Source organism: Pleurodeles waltl, chromosome 12 (assembly GCF_031143425.1).
Source record: "Pleurodeles waltl isolate 20211129_DDA chromosome 12, aPleWal1.hap1.20221129, whole genome shotgun sequence".
Lineage (NCBI taxonomy): Eukaryota > Metazoa > Chordata > Amphibia > Caudata > Salamandridae > Pleurodeles > Pleurodeles waltl.
In genome coordinates, this window is record NC_090451.1 from 107407668 (window position 1) to 107421347 (window position 13680).

Consider the following 13680-nt stretch of genomic DNA (forward strand, 5'->3'; position numbering starts at 1 on the left):
CCACACTATGCCACTCTACACCACACTACTTTACTCTATGCTACTCTATGCCATTCTATGCAACCTCACTCCTCTCTACCCCACTCTGCTCTATGCCACTTCATTCCTCACAATGCTATTCAACGCCATGCCAAGGCACACCACTTCATTATATTCCACTGTATTCTATGACACATTACGTCACTCTACTCTTTGCACTTCAATCTACTCCCTTCTATGACCCTCCATTCATCACCACTCCATTGTTTGCTAGTCAAGTTTACGCCACTTCATTCCACACAATGCAACTCTAAAGCAGTATGCACCAAGCAGCTGAATGTGTCTGAAGAGACACCCAGAAAAGAAAAAAACAACAATATGTGGGGGCCTGTTCCGAACCCCTCCTGGCCTGGAGGAGTTTGGTCGGCCGTGGATTAAGTTTTTGCAGTGTTCACTTCCCCGACCCCAGCACTCATAGAACACTTGAGACTTGCAGGGCAGAGTGGTGGATCTTGTTAAGAAGTCTGGGCTTCTTGGTTTATGGGGAGTCTTGTCACTGGAAGCAGAGAGGTAAATATTTGCTGTGATCTGCTACTCAAAGAAAAGACCCTTATCTAACTTGAAAAGATGGGTTTTAAACAAACGCTAAATCTATCCACTCCACGGACACTGTGACCTTTTTTCAGCCTATCAGAGCCACACCAGGGTAGTCTTTTCAGAGCCCAAGTAGCTCGCCGTGATCGTATAGTGGTTAGTACTCTGCGTTGTGGCCGCAGCAACCTCGGTTCGAATCCGAGTCACGGCATTGCGGGTGGAAATGTCACGGTAGTTGGGCAGCATTTTTATTCTCACTTCTTAATATTTACATGAGTTAAGAGCTTGAACCTAATTTCAACGGTGAAATTAAATGTCTTTGAAGAACGCGTTAACAATGTTATTATTTATTTCACCTTTCTGCGCATTTACGTTTGTGGCGGTCCTGATGTGAAAAGTATAAGCTACAGTTTGGTTTCACGGGACCCGGTCAGCAAGAGGGATGGATGTCTGTGTCTCCTGTACCTGCAGCGCCGAGGCTCCTGTACTGACGCGGAGTAGCTTTCAATGTTGAAAGGGATCCTGCTAGTCAAATATCAGTTTTTGCAGCAATTCAGGCCGCGAAGAAAAAAGGTCTAAAAATAAATATTTGTATAGAAAGTAAGACTGAGCTCCCAAGGGTCTGAAAGAAAGAGGCGACGGAGAAGGACACTGAGAGGTGCACTCACCCAATCAGCGTTTGGCTTCATCATCCCGCACCCGACGGATCACCGGGCAGCTAGAGGGAAAGTTTTAAAACTTAAGCCAAGTTTATTAGTCGTGGTCGAATCGTGAATTACACAATTACGCTCCTTTGTGGAATTTGGAGTAATGTGGGGAAAGACATCTACCCAAGAGCGGAGGAAAAGAGCGCGAGCAGCGGCTGTTGTGCCAGTTCTGTTGCATTTAGAGCGATTTTCTTGTGCAAAGTGTATATCAGGTTCCTTTCGGATCTGAGCGTGTATTTTGCACCAGGAAAATAGCCTTGTGTAATTCTGTACAACTTCGCATAATGTTGCTGTAATTTCGCGTAATTACACTGCAGGGAGTTACACTGGTTACGCCCATCCCTACATTTGACTCATGTTTAACAGAGAGGTCCGTCCATCCATTGATCCATTCATCTGTCCATCCATCTTTTTGCCCGTGTGCCTGCTTATCTATCTGCTCACCTACCTGTGCGTGACTGTGAACCTGTCTAACAGAGTGTTGATGCCTGGCTGTATGCTTTGTTAACACTATAACGCTCATAGGGACATTGAGGAGGACATCTTGGCGCTATGTTTTTTTTTGGTATGAAGCAACCGTTTTCAAATCCTGACAGTCCACACAAAGTTGATCATATGTGATCCCATTTTCGTACCAACAGCTGCTTCTCTATATACTTATCGGTCCACGTCTATTACTACATGTGCTTTCTATTTACCTTTCTATTTCAATCTGGGTATCTGCCTTACTGCCTATTTCTGCCCATCTCTGTTTATGTTAACACTTTAAAGCCTACATGCTGACTACCAAGGTCTTTGTGGCGTGGTTCTTTCTAAAGCAGGCGCGTGTGATTTACAGCGGTTTCTGTGAAGCTTATTATATCTCATCCATGATTTACTAACAGCTACATACCTGCCTTTCTGTCTACAAACCTGTACAGATGCATCGGTGCATGTGGCTTATTTATGACGATCTGTTTAACCTTCTATCCGTCCTTCTATCTGTGCAACTGTCTTACAGTTCCCCCTCTTTTATGTTGTTACAACACTGTAGGAGGCTGGACTGGCTTGTAGTGAGTACCAAGGGGTACTTGCACCTTGCACCAGGCCCAGTTATCCCTTATTAGTGTATAGGGTGTCTAGCAGCTTAGGCTGATAGATAATGGTAGCTTAGCAGAGCAGCTTAGGCTGAACTAGGAGACGTGTGAAGCTACTACAGTACCACTTAGTGTCATATGCACAATATCATAAGAAAACACAATACACAGTTATACTAAAAATAAAGGTACTTTATTTTTATGACAATATGCCAAAGTATCTTAGAGTGTACCCTCAGTGAGAGGATAGGAAATATACACAAGATATATATACACAATAGCAGTATAGTCTTAGAAAACAGTGCAAACAATGTATAGTTACAATAGGATGCAATGGGGAAACATAGGGATAGGGGCAACACAAACCATATACTCCAAAAGTGGAATGCGAACCACGAATGGACCCCAAACCTATGTGACCTTGTAGAGGGTCGCTGGGACTATTAGAAAATAGTGAGAGTTAGAAAAATAACCCTCCCCAAGACTCTGAAAAGTGAGGGCAAAGTGCACTAAAGTTCCCCTAAGGACAAAATAGTCGTGTTAGAGGGAAAATGCAAGGAAAACACAAATCAGCAATGCAACAACGATGGATTCCTGACTGAGGGTACCTGTGGAACAAGGGGACCAAGTCCAAAAGTCACAAGCAGCTCGGAGATGGGCAGATGCCCAAGAAATGCCAGCGGTTGGTGCAAAGAAGCTCTTACTAGGCTGAAGAACTGTGAACACTGCAGGAACGACAAGGGCTAGAGACTTCCCCTTTAGAGGATGGATCCCCCACGCCTTGGAGAGTCGTGCAGAAGTGTTTTCCAGCCGGATGGATGCCAACAAGCCTTGCTACACGCAAATCGGGCGTTTGGCGTTTTTGGACGCTGCTGGGGCCCAGGAGGGACCAGGAGGTCGCAAATTGGACCTGCAGAGATAGGGGACGTCGAGCAAGACAAAGAGCCCTCAATGAAGCAGGTAGCACCCGGAGAAGTGCCAGAAACAGGCACTACGAGGATGCATGAAACGGTGCTCGCCGAAGTTGCACAAAGGAGTCCCACGTCGCCGGAGACCAACTTAGAAAGTCGTGCAATGCAGGTTAGAGTGCCGTGGACCCAGGCTTGGCTGTGCACGAAGGATTTCCGCCGGAAGTGCACAGGGGCCGGAGTAGCTTGCAAAGTCGCGGTTCCCAGCAATGCAGCCCAGCGAGGTGAGGCAAGGACTTACCTCCACCAAACTTGGGCTGAAGAGTCACTGGACTGTGGGGGTCACTTGGACGGTGTCGCTGGATTTGAGCAACCTCGCTCGTCGTGCTGAGAGGAGACCCAAGGGACCGGAAATGCAGCTTTTTGGTGCCTGCGGTTGCAGGGGGAAGATTCCGTCGACCCACGGGAGATTTCTTCGGAGCTTCTGGTGCAGAGAGGAGGCAGACTACCCCCACAGCATGCACAAGCAGGAAAACAGTCGAGAAGGCGGCAGGATCAGCGTTACAGAGTTGCAGTAGTCGTCTTTGCTACTATGTTGCAGGTTTGCAGGCTTCCAGCGCGGTCAGCGGTCGATTCCTTATCAGAAGGTGAAGAGGGAGATGCAGAGGAACTCGGCTGAGCTCATGCATTCGTTATCTAAAGTTTCCCCAGAGACAGAGACCCTAAATAGCCAGAAAAGAGGGTTTGGCTACCTAGGAGAGAGGATAGGCTACTAACACCTGAAGGAGCCTATCAGCAGGAGTCTCTGACGTCACCTGGTGGCACTGGCCACTCAGAGCAGTCCAGTGTGCCAGCAGCACCTCTGTTTCCAAGATGGCAGAGGTCTGGAGCACACTGGAGGAGCTCTGGACACCTCCCAGGGGAGGTGCAGGTCAGGGGAGTGGTCACTCCCCTTTCCTTTGTCCAGTTTCGCGCCAGAGCAGGGGCTAAGGGGTCCCTGAACCGGTGTAGACTGGCTTATGCAGAATTGGGCACATCTGTGCCCAACAAAGCATTTCCAGAGGCTGGGGGAGGCTACTCCTCCCCTGCCTTCACACCATTTTCCAAAGGGAGAGGGTGTCACACCCTCTCTCAGAGGAAGTTCTTTGTTCTGCCATCCTGGGCCAGGCCTGGCTGGACCCCAGGAGGGCAGCTTCCTGTCTGAGGGGTTGGCAGCAGCAGCAGCTGCAGTGAAACCCCAGGAAGGGCAGTCTGGCAGTACCAGGGTCTGTGCTACAGACCACTGGGATCATGGAATTGTACCAACAATGCCAGGATGGCATAGAGGGGGCAATTCCATGATCATAGACATGTTACATGGCCATACTCGGAGTTACCATGGTGAAGCTACATATAGGTAGTGACCTATATGTAGTGCACGCGTGTAATGGTGTCCCCACACTCACAAAGTTCAGTGAATTGGCTCTGAACAATGTGGGGGCACCTTAGCTAGTGCCAGGGTGCCCTCACACTAAGTAACTTTGCACCTAACGTTTACCAGGTAAAGGTTAGACATATAGGTGACTTATAAGTTACTTAAGTGCAGTGTAAAATGGCTGTGAAATAACGTGGACGTTATTTCACTCAGGCTGCAGTGGCAGGCCTGTGTAAGAATTGTCAGAGCTCCCTATGGGTGGCAAAAGAAATGCTGCAGCCCATAGGGATCTCCTGGAACCCCAATACCCTGGGTACCTCAGTACCATATACTAGGGAATTATAAGGGTGTTCCAGTAAGCCAATGTAAATTGGTAAAAATGGTCACTAGCCTGTCAGTGACAATTTGGAAAGAAATGAGAGAGCATAACCACTGAGGTTCTGATTAGCAGAGCCTCAGTGAGACAGTTAGTCACTACACAGGTAACACATTCAGGCACACTTATGAGCACTGGGGCCCTGGGTTACCAGGGTCCCAGTGACACATACAACTAAAACAACATATATACAGTGAAAAATGGGGGTAACATGCCAGGCAAGATGGTACTTTCCTACAAACACTATTTGTTAAACAAACCTTCACAGTCAGAAGGGCTTCCAGGCGCTGTTATTTATAAAAAAAAACTGCAAAGAACACCAGTTTATGCAATGTTGATGACATTTACTTCACCCCTTTATTGTTGCATTAATGGGTTTTCAAGTCACAAAACGGGTCCCTGATGAAGCCCAAGTGGACTTCTGAGCTGCTGTAGCTCTGTGGGGTCTCCAGCTCTCCTAGGGCCTCAGATCTACCACTACAACACCAGCCTTACCCTAAGTTGTGCAGTAGATTTTTTATTTTTTTTATTTATTGGTATTTCAGATGGTACATATTATTCACAGGATTGTAACAGGTTGCAGAGCTGTATGAATCTCCTTTCCATGACAACTTTTGAACAGTTACCCATTACTGCTATTATATTATGTTACCACCACGCTGAGGGCTGTTCCTTGCATAAATCTGTAAGCAGGCTTGTGATCTGTGGTGTGGGCCTCCTGTGGGTCTCCGGTTCAGCGCTGTATGCCCATGGAGCAGTGTGGTCGGTTCCCACCATTTCCAGCTCTGGCACGTCAGGTACTCATCATCTCTTATTACAACAAATAACAAGCATGCCAAACAACTTGCCCAGAAACCGAGACCTAACTACGCATCGTGTGAGTGTGTCTACAGCTGTATGGGGCCCAGCCGGGGGGGGGGGAAGGGACCCAGGGGAACCCTCCCCAGTGTATGATCTTCCAGGGAGGTCTAGGAGAGGTGAGTTTGTCGTGCTCCTAACTCCGCAAGTTAAGAGGCCCATCTGCATCGTCATCATAGTCATGTCAGGAGTGTTCCATGCTCCCGCCACCTCTGCCCATAGGGGAGCTATCTGTCTGTTCCTCAGCCCTCTCATTTCTTCCCTCTGAAGTGCCCTTTTTTCTGCCTTGCCAAGGAAGTGATGTCTGCTTATAGCACGTGTCCTACTTTTATAATGTTTTCAGGGCACTTTGCCCACTTCATATCTAGCCAAAATCCTTTAGCACTGGGAGACCACGTGTCTGCTGAATATCTTACCTCCACCATTGGGGGCATAAAAGGTGTACTTTGGCTCTGTTGTAAATTATTATATAGGGCTCAATTTGGTTGGGTTGTGAATTGCTGTCAAGCTCTAAATCTCAGAATTCTCTTAGTCACACCTTTTTATGTCTTGCGTACACAGTGAATGTGCTGTGAGACATATTGTTTAGAATTCAGTGGGCTTACCACACGCCCATAGCTTACTTACCATTAATGGTTTTCTATGTCACTCACATTTGCAATATTTCGATTGCTTAGCTCCCATAGACTGAATCTTCCTTTCTTGTGTTCATTCCTCCATGGAGGATGGACCAAGTACATGTGTTCTTTTCGTCTTTCTACAGTACGCTATTTTTTATATTTTAAAAGTGTTTTCGTATCATTCTTGGATGTGCAATGTGCTTTCCAACATTCATGACAAGCATACAGCTTATTTTTCACCCTAAACGCCGTCTCTATTGACACTTTAGTTACTTTCTCATACTGTATTTCTCTGCATGACTATACTCTACTCCCCTCAGTGCCACTGTACTCTACACTGTGCAACTCTATACCACTCCACTCTACTCAGTTCTACTCCACTCTAATCTACATTGTTCCACTCTATCACTCCACTCTATGCCACTCTAATTTATGCCACTCCACTATACGCCACTTCACTCCACTTTATGCTACTCCATTCTATGCCACTCCACCCTGTCACTCTCTGCTATGCCCCTCTACTCCACTCCACTCCACTCTACTCTATGCCACTTCCCTTCATTCCTCTCTACGCCACCCTACTTCATAGAATGCCACTTTATGTGACTCTAAGCCACTCTGCTCTACATCACTCTAGAATACTCAACTGAACTCTACTCTATACAATTCCACTCTACTTTACTCCTCTCCACTCTATGCTACTCTACTCCAGTCTACTGTACGCCACTTTATTTTATCCCATTCTACTCTACGCCACTGTACACCACTCAACTCTATGCCACTCTACTCCGTCGCACCCCTCTCTACTCTACGCTACTCTACTCCATGCTACTATACTCCACTCTAAGCCACTGTACTCTCCACCACTAAGCTCTATTCCACTCTACTATATGCCACTCCATGCCACTCTAATCCACCCCACAGAATGCCACTCTACTCTATGCCACTCCACTCAACTCCATGCCATTCCACACTTTTGCACTCTACCCTACTCTGTGCCTCTCCATTCCACTCCATGCCACTCCACTCTATCCCACTACGCTCTACTCTAGTTCACTCTATGCCACTCCACTTTACTCTCTCCCACTCTACTCTATACTACTTCATTCCATGCCACTTCACTGTACTCCACTCCACTCCATCTCACACAATATCACTCAATGGCACTACATGCGCTCTACTCTATGCCACTCTACTGCACACTACTCTATGCTGTGCCACTCTACACTACTCTCCTGTAGGCCTTTCTACTCTATGCCACTTTTTACTCTGCTCCTCTCTACACCACAGTGTCACTCCATGCAACGCGACTGTATGCTACTCAACTCCACAACACTCTACTTCATGCAGTCCGACTCCACTCCTCCTAATTCTTTGCCACCCCTCTCCATGACACACTGTTCTCTCACTCTATGCCATTCCATGCCACTTCACTCTACACCACACTATGCCACTCTACACCACACTACTTTACTCTATGCTACTCTATGCCATTCTATGCAACCTCACTCCTCTCTACCCCACTCTGCTCTATGCCACTCCATTCCTCACAATGCTATTCAACGCCATGCCAAGGCACACCACTTCATTATATTCCACTGTATTCTATGACACATTACGTCACTCTACTCTTTGCACTTCAATCTACTCCCTTCTATGACCCTCCATTCATCACCACTCCATTGTTTGCTAGTCAAGTTTACGCCACTTCATTCCACACAATGCAACTCTAAAGCAGTATGCACCAAGCAGCTGAATGTGTCTGAAGAGACACCCAGAAAAGAAAAAAACAACAATATGTGGGGGCCTGTTCCGAGCCCCTCCTGGCCTGGAGGAGTTTGGTCGGCCTTGGATTAAGTTTTTGCAGTGTTCACTTCCCCGACCCCAGCACTCATAGAACACTTGAGACTTGCAGGTCAGAGTGGTGGATCTGGTTAAGAAGTCTGGGCTTCTTGGTTTATGGGGAGTCTTGTCACTGGAAGCAGAGAGGTAAATATTTGCTGTGATCTGCTACTCAAAGAAAAGACCCTGATCTAACTTGAAAAGATGGGTTTTAAACAAACGCTAAATCTATCCACTCCACGGACACTGTGACCTTTTTTCAGCCTATCAGAGCCACACCAGGACAGTCTGTTCATAGCCCAAGTAGCTCGCCGTGATCGTATAGTGGTTAGTACTCTGCGTTGTGGCCGCAGCAACCTCGGTTCGAATCCGAGTCAAGGCATTGCGGGTGGCAATGTCACGGCAGTTGGGCAGCATTTTTATTCTCACTTCTTAATATTTACATGAGTTAAGAGCTTGAACCTAATTTCAACGGTGAAATTAAATGTCTTTGAAGAACGCGTTAACAATGTTATTATTTATTTCACCTTTCTGCGCTTTTACGTTTGTGGCGGCCCTGATGTGAAAAGTATGAGCTACAGTTTGGTTTCACGGGACCCGGTCAGCAAGAGGGATGGATGTCTGTGTCTCCTGTACCTGCAGCGCCGAGGCTCCTGTACTGACGCGGAGTAGCTTTCAATGTTGAAAGGGATCCTGCTAGTCAAATATCAGTTTTTGCAGCACTTTAGGCCGCAAAGAAAAAAGGTCTAAAAATAAATATTTGTATAGAAAGTAAGACTGAGCTCCCAAGGGTCTGAAAGAAAGAGGCGACGGAGAAGGACACTGAGAGGCGCACTCACCCAATCAGCGTTTGGCTTCATCATCCCGCACCCGACGGATCACCGGGCAGCTAGAGGGAAAGTTTTAAAACTTAAGCCAAGTTTATTAGTCGTGGTCGAATCGTGAATTACACATTTACGCTCCTTTGTGGAATTTGGAGTAATGTGGGGAAAGACATCTACCCAAGAGCGGAGGAAAAGAGCGCGAGCAGCGGCTGTTGTGCCAGTTCTGTTGCATTTAGAGCGATTTTCTTGTGCAAAGTGTATATCAGGTTCCTTTCGGATCTGAGCGTGTATTTTGCACCAGGAAAATAGCCTTGTGTAATTCTGTACAACCTTGCATAATGTTGCTGTAATTTCGCGTAATTACACTGCAGTGAGTTACACTGGTTACGCCCATCCCTACATTTGACTCATGTTTAACAGAGAGGTCCGTCCATCTATTGATCCATTCATCTGTCCATCCATCTTTTTGCCTGTGTGCCTGCTTATCTATCTGCTCACCTACCTGTGCGTGACTGTGAACCTGTCTAACAGAGTGTTGATGCCTGGCTGTATGCTTTGTTAACACTATAACGCTCATAGGGACATTGAGGAGGACATCTTGGCGCTATGTTTTTTTTTGGTATGAAGCAACCGTTTTCAAATCCTGACAGTCCACACAAAGTTGATCATATGTGATCCCATTTTCGTACCAACAGCTGCTTCTCTATATACTTATCGGTCCACGTCTATTACTACATGTGCTTTCTATTTACTTTCTATTTCAATCTGGGTATCTGCCTTACTGCCTATTTCTGCCCATCTCTGTTTATGTTAACACTTTAAAGCCTACATGCTGACTACCAAGGTCTTTGTGGCGTGGTTATTTCTAAAGCAGGCGCGTGTGATTTACAGCGGTTTCTGTGAAGCTGATTATATCTCATCCATGATTTACTGACAGCTACATACCTGCCTTTCTGTCTACAAACCTGTACAGATGCATCGGTGCATGTGGCTTATTTATGACGATCTGTTTAACCTTCTATCCGTCCTTCTATCTGTGCAACTGTCTTATAGTTCCCCCTCTTTTATGTTGTTACAACACTATTTGTTAAACAAACCTTCACAGTCAGAAGGGCTTCCAGGCGCTGTTATTTATAAAAAAAAACTGCAAAGAACACCAGTTTATGCAATGTTGATGACATTTACTTCACCCCTTTATTGTTGCATTAATGGGTTTTCAAGTCACAAAACGGGTCCCTGATGAAGCCCAAGTGGACTTCTAAGCTGCTGTAGCTCTGTGGGGTCTCCAGCTCTCCTAGGGCCTCAGATCTACCACTACAACACCAGCCTTATCCTAAGTTGTGCAGTAGATTTTTTATTTTTTTTATTTATTGGTATTTCAGATGGTACATATTATTCACAGGATTGTAACAGGTTGCAGAGCTGTATGAATCTCCTTTCCATGACAACTTTTGAACAGTTACCCATTACTGCTATTATATTATGTTACCACCACGCTGAGGGCTGTTCCTTGCATCAATCTGTAAGAAGGCTTGCGATCTGTAGTGTGGGCCTCCTGTGGGTCTCCGGTTCAGTGCTGTATGCCCATGGAGCAGGGTGGTCGGTTCCCACCATTTCCAGCTCTGGCACGTCAGGTACTCATCATCTCTTATTACAACAAATAACAAGCAGGCCAAACAACTTGCCCAGAAACCGAGACCTAACTACGCATCGTGTGAGTGTGTGTACAGCTGTATGGGGCCCAGCCGGAGGGGGGGGAAGGGACCCAGGGGAACCCTCCCCAGTGTATGATCTTCCAGGGAGGTCTAGGAGAGGTGTGTTTGTCGTGCTCCTAACTCCGCAAGTTAAGAGGCCCATCTGCATCGTCATCATAGTCATGTCAGGAGTATTCCATGCTCCCGCCACCTCTGCCCATAGGGGAGCTATCTGTCTGTTCCTCAGCCCTCTCATTTCTTCCCTCTGAAGTGCCCTTTCGTCTGCCTTGCCAAGGAAGTGATGTCTGCTTATAGCACGTGTCCTACTTTTATAATGTTTTCAGGGCACTTCGCCCACTTCATATCTAGCCAAAATCCTTTAGCACTGGGAGACCACGTGTCTGCTGAATATCTTACCTCCACCATTGGGGGTATAAAAGGTGTACTTTGGCTCTGTTGTAAATTATTATATAGGGCTCAATTTGGTTGGGTTGTGAATTGCTGTCAAGCTCTAAATCTCAGAATTCTCTTAGTCACACCTTTTTATGTCTTGCGTACACAGTGAATGTGCTGTGAGACATATTGTTTAGAATTCAGTGGGCTTACCACACGCCCATAGCTTACTTACCATTAATTGTTTTGTATGTCACTCACATTTGCAATATTTCGATTGCTTAGCTCCCATAGACTGAATCTTCCTTTCTTGTGTTCATTCCTCCATGGAGGATGGACCAAGTACATGTGTTCTTTTCGTCTTTCTACAGTACGCTATTTTTTATATTTTAAAAGTGTTTTCGTATCATTCTTGGATGTGCAATGTGCTTTCCAACATTCATGACAAGCATACAGCTTATTTTTCACCCTAAACGCCGTCTCTATTGACACTTTAGTTACTTTCTCACACTGTATTCCTCTACATGACTATACTCTACTCCCCTCAATGCCACTGTACTCTACACTGTGCAACTCTATACCACTCCACTCTGCTCAGTTCTACTCCACTCTAATCTACATTGTTCCACTCTATCACTCCACTCTATGCCACTCTAATCTATGCCACTCCACTATACGCCACTTCACTCCACTTTATGCTACTCCATTCTATGCCACTCCACCCTGTCACTCTCTGCTATGCCCCTCTACTCCACTCCACTCCACTCTACTCTATGCCACTTCCCTTCATTCCTCTCTACGCCACCCTACTTCATAGAATGCCACTTTATGTGACTCTATGCCACTCTGCTCTACATCACTCTAGAATACTCAACTGAACTCTACTCTATACAATTCCACTCTACTTTACTCCTCTCCACTCTATGCCTCTCCACTCTATGCTACTCTACTCCAGTCTACTGTACGCCACTTTATTTTATCCCATTCTACTCTACGCCACTGTACACCACTCAACTCTATGCCACTCTACTCCGTTGCACCCCTCTCTACTCTACGCTACTCTACTCCATGCTACTATACTCCACTCTAAGCCACTGTACTCTCCACCACTAAGCTCTATTCCACTCTACTGTATGCCACTCCATGCCACTCTAATCCACCCCACAGAATGCCACTCTACTCTATGCCACTCCACTCAACTCCATGCCATTCCACACTTTTGCACTCTACCCTACTCTGTGCCTCTCCATTCCACTCCATGCTACTCCACTCTATCCCACTACGCTCTTCTCTAGTTCACTCTATGCCACTCCACTTTACTCTCTCCCACTCTACTCTATACTACTTCATTCCATGCCACTTCACTGTACTCCACTCCACTCCATCTCACACAATATCACTCAATGGCACTACATGCGCTCTACTCTATGCCACTCTACTGCACACTACTCTATGCTGTGCCACTCTACACTACTCTCCTGTAGGCCTTTCTACTCTATGTCACTTTTTTCTCTGCTCCTCTCTACACCACAGTGTCACTCCATGCAACGCGACTGTATGCTACTCAACTCCACAACACTCTACTTCATGCAGTCCGACTCCACTCCTCCTAATTCTTTGCCACCCCTCTCCATGACACACTGTTCTCTGACTCTATGCCATTCCATGCCACTTCACTCTACACCACACTATGCCACTCTACACCACACTACTTTACTCTATGCTACTCTATGCCATTCTATGCAACCTCACTCCTCTCTACCCCACTCTGCTCTATGCCACTCCATTCCTCACAATGCTATTCAACGCCATGCCAAGGCACACCACTTCATTATATTCCAATGTATTCTATGACACATTACGTCACTCTACTCTTTGCACTTCAATCTACTCCCTTCTATGACCCTCCATTCATCACCACTCCATTGTTTGCTAGTCAAGTTTACGCCACTTCATTCCACACAATGCAACTCTAAAGCAGTATGCACCAAGCAGCTGAATGTGTCTGAAGAGACACCCAGAAAAGAAAAAAACAACAATATGTGGGGGCCTGTTCCGAACCCCTCCTGGCCTGGAGGAGTTTGGTCGGCCGTGGATTAAGTTTTTGCAGTGTTCACTTCCCCGACCCCAGCACTCATAGAACACTTGAGACTTGCAGGGCAGAGTGGTGGATCTTGTTAAGAAGTCTGGGCTTCTTGGTTTATGGGGAGTCTTGTCACTGGAAGCAGAGAGGTAAATATTTGCTGTGATCTGCTACTCAAAGAAAAGACCCTGATCTAACTTGAAAAGATGGGTTTTAAACAAACGCTAAATCTATCCACTCCACGGACACTGTGACCTTTTTTAAGCCTATCAGAGCCACACCAGGGTAGTCTTTTCAGAGCCCAAGTAGCTC

The 13680-nt window shown here is 46.3% G+C and overlaps 1 non-coding gene across 1 annotated transcript; it reads left to right on the forward strand.

Annotated features, from left to right (window-relative positions):
• Positions 1-712: 712 nt before the first annotated feature.
• TRNAH-GUG (transfer RNA histidin (anticodon GUG)) lies at positions 713-784 on the forward strand. The gene has a single exon. It is a non-coding gene; the product is annotated as a tRNA-His (tRNA).
• Positions 785-13680: the final 12896 nt, after the last annotated feature.